A 16265-nucleotide genomic window follows, 5' to 3' on the forward strand; every position below is an offset into this window, starting at 1 on the left:
CTAATAGCTAAGACTTCAAGGAGTCAAAAAGTTATATGTCAATTTTCAACTGTGTATGGGGTTTGCATCCCTAATCTCTGCATTGTCTAAAGGTCAGCTGTAAGTTCTTTGGGATCCCACCACACCAAAGTCTCCCTTCTCTTCTCAAAGACATCATTATCCTCCTCACGGCCTGTGCCCTGGCAGCCTTACAGAGCTGAACCAACCAGATTCTTCTCCTCCCGAGGTTTTAAACTAAGACTCCCAGAACCTGTGGGAACTTGAAGTCAGAAGCTATGCTATGGTAACAGCTAGCACTTATTTAGTGCTTACATTGTGCCAGGCCCTGTTCTAAGGCCATTGCATGTATCACCTTATTTCAAGTTCACAGCACTCCTACGTGGTGGATATCATTGTCTCCCCATTTTACAGGTAAGAAAGCTGACGCACAGAGAGGAGGATGAATTCTCCATGGTTGTACCAACAGTGGGGCACCTGCATGTGCATCCAGAGTCCATGCCTTGAGCGATGACACCTTACTGCTCCAGTGACTGCAGGAGAACTGGAACTGGGGCTGGTGTAATGGCAAAACCACAGGCAATGCGGAAATATACAAGATCAGAAACTGGGGAGTGGGAAAAGGAGAAGCTGGTTCACAGTGAGTAGAATAGGCCATATAGGTAGACAGAAGCAAGGCAGGATAAAAACCAACCCTGAGATGCAGAGAGAGTCTCTGTCCTAATTGCCCTAATGCCCCAGCCACTGCTCAGCCACCTGCTGCACATCTTGTTTGGAGCCCAAGTCTCTCATGCAACTTTTCCTTTCTTTTCCATTGACTCATTTTTTAAAACCTACTCAGACTGAGTAACATTGTTTTTCCTCATCACCAATACTAAAAATCTCCAACCACTGGAAATTCACTAGCTCCAATGAACTCGAAGGCCCTGCTGCTATGCATTTTTGCCACACCTAAAAGGAAGCTCACCTGCTGGCTCACCAAGCAATAACTGGGTCATACTTACGCTGAAATTTTTAAGAAGTGTGTCTTGTGCAATACTTAGAATATGTTTATACTAAAAAATTATTTGCTGTTTATTTGAAATTCAAATTTTACTGGCTGATCTGTATTTTATCTGGTAACCCTAATCTGGAATTCTATGAGAAATGCAGACATAGAATTCTAGTCAACAGTAGGCTATTAATAGTTAAGACTTTGAGGAGTCAAAAAGTTATATGTCAGGCTCCACCCCAGACCTAATAAAACAGAATCTGCATTTTTAACAAGATCCTTGAGTGACTCGTGTGCACATGGAAATTTGAGAAATCTGGCTAAAAGATGAATTAAAGGCAGTCCAGAGACGGGTACAGTAGCTCCTTGTCCACCAGAGACCCAAACCCTTCTTATCTTTCCATTCCAATATACTTACCTCATGCTTTCTATCCTTAAGGTCACTTTGTGGTGAGTTGCAGAGGTTGCCAGCATATGTCTGGCCTCCAGATAGAATCAAAAAGAAGATGCCAAGAGACATTTCCCAAACCCCATAGAATGGCCTCCACTCCCATCTCATTAGCTGTTCCTATTGCAAGGGGAGCTGGGAGATGTAGTTTTTCCATTGGGCCCAGGATGCTTCTGTGACTTAAGTGTATGCCTGTGGGACTGATATTCAACAGGAAGCAAATCTCTGCCATTTCTTCTCCCTGAGAGTTGAAGTTAAGAAGATCTGTTCAGGTTGACCGGGGGTTCTGACCAAAGCAAAGAGGCAGGGAAGGGCAACAAGACCTCTGAAATAACATGAAAGAACAAGGGAGTCCTAGCTGTGTTCTAGACCTAGTATAATTATAGTACTCAGCTCAGCAATAGAATCTATGCTTTCACAGAGAGGAGATATTTTGGGTATACTTTGGCTGATGAAGAAAGCTCTGGCAGGCACAGATACCCTAAGACCATGCTCGTGCTCCAGAGAACAATGACTGATTGCAGGAGTACTAGAGTTATAATCTTGCAAGGTTAAGCACAAAACACTGTTGGGTATGCTGGACCCCAGGGAAGTGCAACTTCTGCTAGGATTTAGGTTATAAAGGGGAGTGTGGTGGAACTGTGCAGAACCGGTCTTCAACAGCAATGTCATGTGGCTGCAAGAAGCAATAGCAGTGACAGAGCAATCCAACTCTAGTACTCCCTGCTCATTGTTGAAGATACCTGGTTCCCTTTAGACTACATAAGCCCTTTAGGTGTGAGGACCACTGAGGATGGTGCTAAATGGAGTATCAACATCTCCCTGGTAAGAATTTCCAAATGTTTAATTGAAAACAAAAATGAGTCTGGGCGTGGTGGTTCATGCCCGTAATCCCAGCACTTTGGGAGGTGGAAGCAGGTGGATCATGAAGTCAGGAGTTCGAGACCAGCCTGGCCAACATGGTGAAACTCCGTCTCTACTAAAAATACAAAAAAAAAATTAGCCTGGCCTATTGGTGCACCTGTAATCCCAGCTACATGCGAGGCTGAGGCAGGAGACTTGCTTGAACCTGGGAGGTGGAGGTTGCAGTGGGCTGAGATCATGCCACTGCACTCCAGCCTGGGCGACAGAGCAAGACTGTTTCAAAAAAAAAAAAAAAAAAAAAAGGAAAAGAAAAATGAGATATAAATATATTTGTACTCTGAGATCAAGGAGCAAAGAAAATTTTCATGGTATAAGGATGATAAAGAAGATATTATTGGTGAGGACAACCTTAATTTCCCCTCAAATCTTACCCTCCAGCTTTGCTTAGTCCAAATCCATAACTGCTCTTGGATCATCTCAAACCAGATTTCTCTCAAGTAATGCCAAACTGAATTAATTTAGTGTTTCTAGATGTTTGTTATACACCATGACAAAACACACTTCCGATGCAAGAAGCATTTTTCTTCAAATAGCAGTTGAGCATGGCAAGCAAGTTGTGGCTGGAATCAGCCTGTTCCGTACTGTGGAGTTTTATTAACAAACCGCCTTTCTTTAATTGACATTTCTTTCAAGGCAATTTGCAGAATAAAGATAAAAATCCCCTGTGCCAAATTATGACTCCTCCTGGAGAGAGACACAGTGGTCCCACTTATTCTCTCTTTTGTGGGGATTCCAGCAGATGTGAGCCTGTAATTGTGAAAGATGGCATGGAATTTCTGCATCCTGGCAAGGGAGAGGATGGCTGCAATGAGAAGCCACAGTGGGATGAATTTGCAGGATAATCCAAGCAGTGTCAATAAGAAGAGGGAGGCTCCGGCCTTGTTGCAGGTCAAGTGCCAGGTGAGCCAAAAACTCAAAAACCAAACCAAAACAAAACAAACTACAAAGTAAAAAATGCTTTCTCTCTTTGCCCATAGAATGAATAGTTACGAGAGAGAAGAAGGAGGAGAATCAAAAGGAAAGGGATGGAAGGAAGAAGAGATATTCGATCTAAGGGACTGAAATTTATCAACGAATTGTGCAAAATCCATTCCAGGTATTCAATTCAGTTACTCATCTGTTGCATGTGGTTTCAATTTCCTTTTAAATCCATATGGGTTTGAAACGAAGCCAGACAAGGGTAGGATGAAGGGGAGCCTGCATCTCATTGTTTCCCTCAAAACAAAGTTTTGGATATTTTTGGTCATTCCCTCTGGGTTCTCAGTGCCTGGTGGATTCAATTGACAGCGGATGCTAAGTCCATCCTCTGGAAAGAAAGGGTTTACAGATATTGAATGTGGACCTCAGAGTCTCTAATGTGATGAGAGATTGCAACCAACTGGCTTCTGCCTTTCAAGAGGCCCTGAATCCAGGCCGTCCGGAAATTAAATAGGGAGCCCAGCTCACTGCTACAGCTTGTTAGTGTGATTGCCACCCACGATTGGCTCTAAGCATCTCTCCTAAAACATGCCAGCAACTCTGTCTTTATTTTGTTCATGCAAGTCCAGATGCTGGTTTGAAGGAGGTAAGCTTTGTTTCTGAGCCCCCATAGCTCACTCTTTGCAGCATTCAGAAAGAGAACCAACGCCTTGGATGTGATTTCTATGACCCTGTATGACCCAACCCAAACCCTTCATCACCTTTCTGACCTCAACTACCCAATGTTCCCTCCATTCCAACCCCTCTGGCCTCCTCATAATCCTTTGAACACAGCAGACAATCTCCCACCTCAGGGTCTCTGAACTTGCTGTTTCCTCTGCTTGAAATTCTCCTCCTCCAGATACATGTACATCCTCAGATCTCACCTTGAACATTACCTTCCCCGGCAGTCTTACATTTTTAAACCGCCCATGGCCTTCTAACTCCCTGGTCTACTTTACTTTTTTCCCACCAAAGCATTTATTTCTACTGAATGCAGTATGTAAGTTACTGGTTTAACTTGTGCCATATCTCTCTGTCTCTAATCAGAATGAATGCTCCACGGAGGCAGGCTTTGGTCTATTCCATTCTGTACTCAATCCCCAGTGCCTAGGACAGAGCCTGGCATATGGTAGGCCCATCATAAACATGTGTTAAATGAACTGATAAAGTAATAATAAATGCACATTTGGCAATTCGAAAAGCTGAAAGTGTGGCCTAGTTTAAGTTGGGCAGTCTACGGAGAACTGGGGCTAAAGTTGACTCGGTTTCATTTCCATGAGGACCCCCCACCCCACCCTGTACCTGTTATAATAGGCCCACACTGGTTTACAAGGAAGCCAGTGCTGGGAGCTCCCTGGGGATGGGATGCCTGCCTCCTGTTAGGTCACAGCTTGACCAAAGTCACAGATGGTGTCCCCAGGGCCATTTGCATCCACCTGGCATTCAAGACCCCGCCCAGCCTGACAGCAGTCAGCCTTTATAGCTATGTTTCCAATACTTTTCCATTTTGCATTCATTCACCCAACATGAGTCAAGTTTTATCTTAAATCATTCCAATTTGCACTCAACCCCATTAGATAGCCTTGCTTGGTAGAAGAGCAAAAGAACATTTTTGTTTTTGTAATTCTGTCTTTTAGCTCAACTTTGTGGTCAGGAAGCTCCACAGATTCAGGGGTTCAGCTTTCCCTCTGCAGGGCTTTCTCTACATCATGGGCCCTTGAGTCAACTAAGAATGACTGAGTTTTCTTTGATGGCATCACGCAAAGCAAAATCCTGGAGTCCAGTAGAAGTAGTATCTGGCATGTCATTTAACCCGCAATGCATAACTGGTATATCCACCATATAAACACATGAACACATACACAAACATAACACACAGAAATGCAAAAGCAAACACATACAATGCAAGAAATAAACATGTAAACACACACACAACTGTAGACACATAGGAAGCAAACACCTGTAAACAAAATGTCTCGATCTAAATTCAGTGAAGCTTTCCATGTGGTTTACACTGTCCTGGAAGATAACATTGAAAGGCACCAACAGCTTCTGCTTAAGGGATGAGACACGGATTCCTTACCCTAATAGGTAGTTCTTTTCCTTTTTCTTTCCTTAGAATTGGCTGTTTTGACCAAATCAAACTCTTGGCTTGGTTTTGCGTTGAAATGATCACAGCTTAACCTTAGACCAGGCTGTTCTGATATGCCCTCACTTTATCAAATTGTTAGCTAAGGATTATTATAGAGATTATTTTAAGGAAAAGCGTTTGCACTGGGCATGTGCGGCAGGTATGCTGGGAAATGAGTGTATTCGGGGCTCTGCTTTGAGAAGCAACAGGTAATAATAGGTGGGGAAAAAAATCAAAGGAGGAACATTCCATAATCCTTTTTATTTTTTTGATCCTTGAAACTGGGATAAATGTTCTAAGGGCAGTTCCCCTGATAGTACAAAATTACCATAATTGATCTCACAAAGGAAGATAAATAAGAAAACACATTTGTTTCAGGGAAGCCAGGGAGAAGGTATCTTTTGGCTTTCTTTATCTCTCTAGCCTGTTGTATCCTCTACCTGTTCTAGCTGTTTCTTGCTGGAAACAGTCTCAAAAAGGCTTTCTTTATCCAGTATGGAATGATTTATCTTCGTCTTGTAATTCTGGGATAAGATGTACATATATGCATACATGTGTACACACACACATACGCACATGCATACATAGGACCTAAAGTTTTCAGGGAAGGTTTTTATTTTATTTATTTTTTAAATGAAAAGCAATGTGACACTACTTTCAAACTGGCACATCAATCCAGTTGTGAACCGAGAACTTTTTAAGGGAAGGAGAAATTGTTCCCATGAAGCCCTAAAACAGTATTCTTTTCCATTGATCATCTAAACCAATTTGCTTTATGTTGAATAGCTGTATTAGGAAAAAAAAGTCAGCTGTTGATACCATCCAATGTCTGCTAGATGGATTTTTTTCCCTCAACATAAGGTGCAGTTGTAGTTTTCCTCAATCCCATAATTAAAAAAAGGTGATAAGCTATGTGTTCTGAATCAATTCACTTAGATGTTAAGAAGCATAATGGAATGTCTGTTGTTCCTGAAATAAACAACACAATCTCAAGTGCTCAGCCAGCATGCCTAAGGTGGCAGGAATATTGTGTTTTTGTCCTACCAAGGTTCTTTACCCAGGGCTCCCTGACCCAGAAGACTTGTGCATAAAATTCAGGGCTGTGTGACTTGGATGGGAAAACGTGTATATCAGTTTTAACTAATTTCCACCTAAAATGTAGCATTTCGGTTAATTATGAATATAAGCAAAAATGACAGTAGCAATATTAATGACTTTGCACCTATGGTAAACACAGATAGTTTATATTCGATTACAGACTTCTTTTGTAAAATCGGATGTAGTCTATTTCACATGTGTTTAAAAACATCATTTTAAGAAGGGGTCCTTGGACTTCCTCAGACTGCAAAAGGCACCATGACCCTGTAAGTGTTAAGACCCCTCCTCCGGGAGACCTGGGTCATTAGTAAAGGTCATGATCCAGCACAGACTGTGAAGGTGCATGGCATCCCACCACCAGGAAACTCTTTTTTTTTGTGGGGGGCCCTTGAAGCCTTCTCACCCATCTGGCAAAATGCTCACTCTAATGCCCCAGGGTGGAATCTAATGCCCCAGGGTGGAATCTGTCATTACTGTATATATTTAAGCTTCTTCAGATTAGTGGCGGAGGTGAAGGAGAAAGAGGAAAAGAAGATCACATACCACTCCTCCATCTCTCCACATATGTTAGTTTAAATATGGAATCATACTCTACATCAGTATTTTGTAAACTTTTTTTTTCTTGAAACAGGGTCTGGGTCTGTTGCCCAAGTTGGAGTGCAGTGGTACAATCACAGCTTGCTGCAACCTTTCTCTCCCAGGTTTAAGGGGTCCTGTTACCTCAGCCTCCCAAGTACCCGGGACCACAGGCATGTGCCATGACACCCAGCTAATATTTGTATGATTATGATTATGATTTCTTTATAGAGGAGTCTCACCAGGCTGGTCTCAAACTCCTGGGCTAAAGTGATCCTCCCACCTCAGCCTCCCAAAGTGTTGGGATTAGAGGAGTGAGCCACCACGCCCAGCCTGAAATCTTTTTCTTCCTAATTTTTTTGTTTTTTGAGACACAGTCTCCCTCTGTTGCCCAGGCTGGAGTGCAGTGGTGCAATCTTGACTCACTGCAACCTCCACCACCTGGGTTCAAGCCATTCTCCTGCCTCAGACTGCTGAGTAGCTGGGATTACAGGTATGCACCACCATACCCGGCTGATTTTTATATTTTTACTAGAGATGGGGTTTCACCATGTTGGCCAGGATCGTCTCAAACTCCTGACCTCAAGTGATCTGCCCGCCTCAGCCTCCCAAAATGTTGGGATTACAGGTGTGTGCCACCACACCCAGCCTGTAATCTTTTTCTTCTTAATATTTTGACAGCACACCTTGATGGAGCTCTTTCTCTGTCCCAAGCACCATTCTAAGTGCTTGGCCCGTGTTATCTCATTTCATTCTCACAATCACTCTTGGAAGGGGGTACTATTCTGACCCCTTATAAATGTTGGCTAAATGAATAACAGCTATCGCTTATTGAAGACTTACCATGTGCCAGGTGCTATTCTCAGAGTTTTGTACCTGGTCTCATCTACTCTTCCCCAAAGCCCACAGCTAGGTTTTATTATTTTTACATTTTACAGATAAGGGAACTGAGGCACAGAAAGGTTAAGTACCTTGCCCAAGATCACACAGCTGATAGGTCACCCGTGGAAACTTCTGGATATCAGTAGAGACAGTCTGACTGCAGAGACTGTGTTGTTAACCAGCAGGCAGTCCCACCCTCTATGGTGAACTTCTGTCATGGTGACTGAGCATGCTTTAGTTTGTAAGGTTGCCGCATCATTCGTGGAATAGGAGATAGCTTTTTCTTTCACATGGATGGATGCGCAAATCACTCTGTATCAGTATTCTGTAAAATTTGGTGACTCTACCCTCACCAAAGCATCATTTCTTGAGAAATAAACGAAGCAGCAGCACGAGCAGTTTCTCTTCCTACTGGTCTGTAATCTGGGTACGACTTTAGGCTGTGGCTGTAATTCCGGACCTTAAATTCCAGCAGCCTCTGATTGAGGGCAGCCACTCAGTCAAGCTCCCTTCTTGGAAACAGTCAATCGCCATCTAGTGACTGAATGAAGAATTGCATACTCCTTTCAGTCAGGAAGGGAGACCATGGAGGGGAAGCCAGGCTGGGTCAGGAGGAGGAAACCCTTTCTGGGCTGGTAAAGTTGAAAGTAAGGAAATCACCGAGCCCCGAGGAACTGCACCAGCGTCTGGATAAAAACCCTTCAGTCTTCACTGTGAACACATCTGGTTAGTTGATGAAATCGTTTTCACAGTACATCTGGCTGGATAGATGTAACCACACAGCCACCACCACAGGCTCATATTAACTAAGCAGTTTCTTCCCAGCAAAACTAACTGCCTGGAAAAAAAATGCATGAACAAAACGTATTTGTAATTTGCCAAATCTAAATAATACCAATAAGCTCAGCGATTTGCTCTTTTTATCGAGACTGCTTTATGCTAGGAAGTGTGCTAAGTGTTTTACATACAGTGTCTCATCTGCTCTTTTTTTCTTAACAGCTCTGAGAGCTAGAGATTAAATTATTCCTGTGATCAAACTGGAGCTCAGGAAAGCTAAGACATTGTCCAGGTTCCCACAGATGGTGTATGACAGAGGTGGGAGCTGAATGCAGATCTTTCTGATTCCAAAGCTCAGACTCCAAAGCTCTGACTCTACCTCATAGTTGAGGCTGTAGTCACTGCCTCAACTATGAGCATGCACACATGTGCGCACAAGTGCACACACACACACATACACACACATTTAAAGAATGCAGTATCTCATTATTTAGCTAAGCTACCCTCCATGCAGCAAATATATCATCACAGTGAAAGTCTAGTGATAGTACTATGAAGACAAATTATATGTAGGCAGGAAAGAGAAGGCTAATATCCATTATTATCATTACAGTGGACTTTTGGAGGATTTGACTTTTACCAAAAATATTGTTTTAAATCAACAAATACCAGGAAATTGAATCCAACAGCATATTAAAAGGATGATATGTCATAACTAAGTGGGATTTATTCTAGGAATGCAAGGGTGGTTCAACATAAGAAAATCAATCTAATACGTAACATTAATAAAATGAAGAAAAAATATATAATCATCTCAACTGATACAAAAAAGGCATTTGAAAAAATACAACACCCTTTCAGGATAAAAATACTCAGGAAAGATAGAATAGAAGGGAACTTCCTCAACATGATAAAGGACATTTATTTTAAAAAACCCACAGCTGACATTGTACCTAAAGGTGAAAGACTAAAAGCTTTCTCTGTAAGATCAGGAACAAGACAAGATTGCCTGCTCTCACCAGTGGTATTCAACACTGCACTGGAAATTCTATCCAGCGTAATTAAACAGGAAAAAGAAACAAAAGGCGTCTACATTGGAAAGTAAGAAGTAGAACTATCTCTGTTCACAGATGGCATGATCCTATATATAGAAGATACCAAAGAATCTATAAAAAAGCCATTAGAGCTAATGAACAATTCAGCAAAGTTGCAAGTTACAAGATAAACATACAAAACCCAGTCATGTTTCTACACACCTGTAATGAACAATCCAAAAAGGAAATTAAGGGAACAATCTCATTTACAACAGCATCTAAAAGAATAAAATGCCTGGTAATAAATTTACCCAAGGAAGTAAAGGACTTGTACACTAAAAACTCAAAACATTGCAGAAATAAATTAAAGAAGACTTAAATAAATGGAAAAACATCCTGTGTTCCTGGATTGGAAGATGCAATATTGTTAAACTGTCAATACACCAAAAGTAATCTACAGATTGAATGCAATGCCTATTAAAATTCCAATAGCCTCTTTTTTTTTTTTTTTGTAGAAATGGAAAAGCTAGTCCTCAAATCCACATGGGATTATAAGAGACCCTGAATAACTAAAACAATCTTAAAGAAAGAAGAAAAAAGTTGGAGAACTCACCCTTTCCTGTTTCAAAACTTACTACAAATCTGTAGTAATCAAAATAGCATGATACTGACATAAGAATAAACATATAGAAAAGTGGAATAAAAATGAGAGTCCAGAAAAAAAAAATATATATATATATAGGTATATATACCTATATAGACTTTTTATTCATACACACACACACACACACACACACACACACACACCCCTATATAGATGCATATATATCTCCAATTGATTTTTGGCAAGGGTGCTAAATTTGTTCAGTCATTCAGTGGAGGAAAATATAGTCTCAGTTTGTGAGGGAACAACTGAATTTCCACATGCACAAAAAACAAAGTTGGATCTCTACCTCACACCATATGAAGAATGAACTCAAAATAGATCAATGACCTAGAATCAAAAGCTAAAATCATAAAACTCTTGGAAGCAAATAGAGGTAAATCTTTATGATTTTGGATTTGGCAATGGATTCTTAGACATGATACCAAAAGCACTAGCAAAAAAAAAAAAAGGAAAAATAAAGATAAATGTGTATATGTGTGCGTGCATGTGTGTGTGGGTGTGTTTGCTTATTCCAGAATTAGGGTAGTAGTAACAATGAGGACAATAACTTCTTAAAGCACCTTCACCCAGGAGTTGAATCGCAGTTCAGCTATGAGACAATGCCAGGAAGAGCTATAGATTTCTTTTGGTATATTGACATCTTAATATTATTAAATCTTCCAGTCAATGAACACAGGGTATTTTTCCATTTCTTTAGGATGCTGAAACATGGAAAGAAGAACAGATCTATTCGTGATCACACAGCTTACAAATGGAAAAATGCCAATTGGAAACCAGGTTTTCAAACTCAAAGTTGAGTTCTCTCTCCCAGGGAGTGCTAGGACAATTACTCATTTGTAATTTGTGTTAATTCAGGCAAGGACTGATCTCTAATTTCCCCTGCTCTTGGGAAAATTTTCTCAAAGATGGTGTGAACGGAGTGGGGAAAAGGTTGCAAAGAGAATGCTTAAACTACTTATAACCAAATTGCTTTTAAGCAGCACTTTAGTAGAATCCATTTATATAATAAGAATGAGTAGGCTAACTCTGAGCCATTTTTGTGTATCCTTAAGGGATCTCTACAGGACAAGCCTCATTTGAATTACTCTCTTCCTTTAGTAAACATCCAGTACTTGGGACTTACTGATTTTTGGCACTGAGTCTGAATTGCTGAGATTTATTTTTTTTGTAAAGATGAATTCAAAAGTAAAGTAGGATGAGGATGGAACTATCATTTACTGAACACCTAGTAGGTGTTAGGATGCATCCTCCCCATCATGAGTCCTCTTAGCTCCAGGCAAGGAAGTCTTTGTACCAGGCAAAGAAGCCTTTGTTCTCAGCTCATACCTAACATAAAGTAGGATTCACCTCTTCAGCAGATTACCCTCCACCGAAGACACACAGATACAAATTGCCCGATGTAATAATAAGAAATGGATATTGTACTGCAATCTTCTGGTACTGAAGGGAGAGGTATTACATCACACACCACACAACATAAAAATCTCCTTTAAAACTCCTTTTCTTTTTTAATCCTCAAATCTTTTCTTTTTGCCAGTGGCTTCATTATTCGCTCTCCTCTTACCCCAAAAAGCATCAGAAAAGAAACGTTTTCTATTGGCCTGAGCAATTCAATGGTGGTTCCTCTAGGTTGTAAACAACTCTCAGGAGAGGAAAAAGTTCGGTTGTTAATTAAACAGATGATCAAAATTGTTTTGGTAGGGTATGTATGCATGTGCATGTGCCTGTGTGTGTGTGCTGGGTGGTTCTCATTTCATCCGGGTTCACTTTTGTTACCTTCTTTGCTCTTTAAAACAACCCCAAGAGATTATTTAGTCCCATTTTATAGGAGAAAATATTGCTGCACAGAATGATTTGGTACCATGCCTAAGGTTGCACAATTTGTTAGTAGGGGAAGCCACAGGGCAATACAGACCTGATTCTAATAGTCATGATGCCATAAACTGGTCCCAGAAATGAAAGGCTGTGGCTTTCTCAATTTTCATAGCAGTGGGTAAATTCTTCTTTCTACCACAATGGACCTTCTTCAATGGGCCCTGAGTAAGTGGTGGCCAACTATGTATCAGGGCTACTCAAGAAATGTATAGTCTAAAGATGGACTTAGTGAAGTACAACTAGTGTTCCAGATCCAGCATGCCACAGGTAAATAAAATTTCACTGGCTCACATTAGGCCCATTCCTGTAGGTAGTGTCTCTGGCTGCTTTTGCACTACAAGGGCAGCATTGAGGAGCTGCAACAGTGACCCAATGGCCTCAAAGCCTACAGTGTTTCACTATCTAGACCTTAGTGAAAGAAGGGTGCCAATCCTTGGTCTACAGAACCAACTGACAGATAAGTTGGAAGTTGAAAACCAAAGCATTAAGTAGGTGGTAGGGGAGCACAGGAACCATGTAACTGCCAACAGGTAGACTTTGTTTAAAAACCACTCACGAGTAATCAGCATCCTTCCATCTCCCAATTCTCCACATTGTTATTAGAACCTTGAAAATAACCAATTAATAAATCACTATATATTTATTAATTACTTGCTGTATGCCATGCTCTGTCATAGGTGCTGTGGATAGAGCTGTGAGCAAAACAAAATAAAAAATGAGTGTGGAATATAGGAGGAACGGAAAGAAGGCTATTAATTACTCAATTGATGCTACTGAGAGCCTGGAGCTCAATACCAGATGAGACTGGGAGGTAGGGAGGCAGGGCCAGGACATGGAAGACTGTGGGATTTTATTCCAGGTAAAATGGTAAGCCACTGAGAAATTCTAGGCACAGTGGAGGTTGTCATTATCATATTTAATATGCTCTATGGAGATTGAATAATTGGAAGGTGAGGATGGGAGCATGGAGAATAAGGATGAGGTTACAGCAGTTATTTAGGCAAGACGTGGTAGTAGCATGACTAGCCTGATAACAGCCTGATAACAGCAGAGACAGAGAGAACTGTTTAGATTTAGAATATGTTTAGATTTAGAATATGTTTAGGGTTAGAGCTAAGAGGACTCATGGATCATGAGGATCCAAGCAAGCCTAAAGATTGCTTCCAAAAGAACTAAGGAGAACATCACAAATTGTAATAAGACTTATTACGATTCTCACCCTCCTGCCCACACAGGCAGGGCTGAGGCAGCTTGCAGTGCTCACCCAGGTCCTCTGGTGTAGAGGCAGCCATTTTTGCTCCGGACAGACTCATCCTGGGGCCTGTGCACCACCGCTGCAGAAACGGGCAGATGCAGTCTCAAAATAAATGAATCTCCTTGTGCCAGGCAGCTGGCCTCTTCATGAAAGGATGGATTGGACTGGTTAGAAAGATCTCGACACTTGTGTTGCAGATCCATTAATGTCAGCCACAGGTTAATTCTGAGCAATTTCCAGGTGATCCAATAATTCATTAAACTGACGAAAACAAATCTTTGGAAAATCAAGCTGGTGACAGATAGAAAGCCAATGATTTATTGTCTGGAGAGGAATAAGTGTCTCCCTTTCCATTCTTCAGTCTGTTGAGTGAATCGAAGTGTGCAGCAAGAACAAGGTAGGTGTGAATTCTACTTAATGGGCATTGTTCAGGCCCAATGTGGCATGCATTTCACACTGCTTGCTTCATAAAGTATTCGGGGGGAAGGAAGTATAATGTGGCAGGAAGACTGGACACTGGGGTTGGGTAAAACTGAGTTTGACTTCTTCCTCTACCAGTTATTAGCTTCTGTGACCTTGGGCAAGTCACTCCACCTTTCTGAGCCTTCGGTGGTTCATCTCTTCAACTGGGGTAATAATATATTTTCTCCTGTACTCATGTCTGGATATAATAAATGAATATTATGAAGCACAGTGCCTTGAACATTATAGGATAATCAATAAATAGCTAACATTATTGTTATTGGTGATAACAAAGATGGTGTGTGAGCTTTTTTCCTTTGGTGTATATATTAGTTCATTCTCACAGTGCTATAAAGACATACCTGAGACTGGGTAATTTACAAAGAAAAGATATTTAATTAACTCATGGTTCTGCAAAGTGTATAGGCTTCTGGTTCTAGAAACTTATAATCACGGCAAAAGGTGAAGGGGAAGTAGGCACATATTCACATGGCCGGCAGAAGAGAGAGAGAGAAGGCGGAAGTGCTGCACACTTTCAAACAACCGGATCTCGTGAGCACTCCATCATGAGACAGCACTAGGGGGATGGTGCTAAACCATTAGAAACCACCCCCATGATCCAATCACTTCCCACCAGGCCCCACCTCCAACACTGTGAATCACACTTCAACATGAGATGTGGTTGGGGACACAAAGCCAAACCATATCAATGTACACACATCAACGTGAACCTACAACAAGGCATTGTCTGTATTCATACTGATGCTGCAAGAATGTTATAGAATACTTGCCTAGACATGCAAAGAGAGGAGACATCCAGGACAACACTTTTTTCCAAGGCAGAGTCTGAGAAAAAGTGGGAAATCAGAAGACTAAGAATATGAGTGATAGGATTTGTGGGGTGCTGGTGAATAGGAAGTAAAGGGCCCTAGGCTTAAATAGAAGAATTAAAGGAGGACAGCTTGGGAACTTACTTCCAAGTGGCAGTGGAGAGGATGAGTCATGTGAAGAACAGAATACTACTTAGAAAATGATGCTCTAATTGGTTTGAGGTCTGGATGGAGAAGGTGACTTCTGAACTTAGACCTGCAATATATCAGGTGTGGAAGAGATCTCAGACACCAAATGGAAGAACTGATTTTCTTTAAACCCTTGTAGTTTTGGCTGTTCACTATCCTTTTCATCATCTGGTAATAGCATTTCTATATTCCTTAAGGGTCTACCCCTCAAAGGTGCATACATATCTCATTTTCTGTATCCTTTCAGCTTTTATTTATGGGACCTCTATCATAGCTATAGAAATTCTAGACAGAAATTGTGATTTTCTCAGCTGAAAGTACCTAAAAGCCACAAAGATGCCTGAAAGGGATGATTTACCATGGATTACTGTTCTCATAAATGGATTCCTGCTCTAACTAAAATGCATTTAGGGGGAGTATCTCTTGGAAATCCATTAGACAAGGCTTAGTTGGAGCCCATGGACCTTAAGAACCTCCAAGAGGAACTTTGAACTTTGGCACCCCCAAAGTGTGTATAAGAAGCCTTTAACTTGGCTTGTCTTCTAAAAATTGAAAATTAGTTTGAAATCATAGGAGGCCTGGGAATGCTTAAAGCATAACCCACCCCCCATTGGAGGTATGCTCCTAAGTATTCACCAGTTCTTTCCATAAGAGAATCATACAACTCTCCACTATTGTAATGGGGCCTGGACTGCTTTCTGAGCAGGGAGTAGACTTTTTGACCCACTGATGTCAGGTTTGTCCCTGTGAGTGACTTGTTTTAGCCAATGGCATATGAGTCCAAGTACTGCAAACCAAGTTCAAGCAGAAGTTTTATAACCATGTGTTTTTATCAGCCCTCTTTCTCTTTCCCTCTGCCTCATGAATGACATGTCTTTGATAGGGGAAGTTCCTTCAATCTGGATCCCGGAATGAGAAGACGTATGGAGCAGAACTGCAGCTGAGCTGTGACTACCAGCATATGATGAGATAGAGAAATAAACCTAAGTTGTTGTAAGCCACTGAAATTTTGGAGATGCTTGTTACACAGTACCATCTAGCGAAAGCTAACTGACATAGGATGTGAGAGCAGCCACTAATTCAAAAGCTGGTCATTAAACATTACAACAGCAGCCAGAGATTTTTTTTGAATGCTAACTCTTCCAACTTAATCCTATGAAATATTAGCC

This window comes from Macaca thibetana, chromosome 20 (assembly GCF_024542745.1).
Source record: "Macaca thibetana thibetana isolate TM-01 chromosome 20, ASM2454274v1, whole genome shotgun sequence".
Taxonomy (NCBI): Eukaryota; Metazoa; Chordata; class Mammalia; order Primates; family Cercopithecidae; genus Macaca; species Macaca thibetana.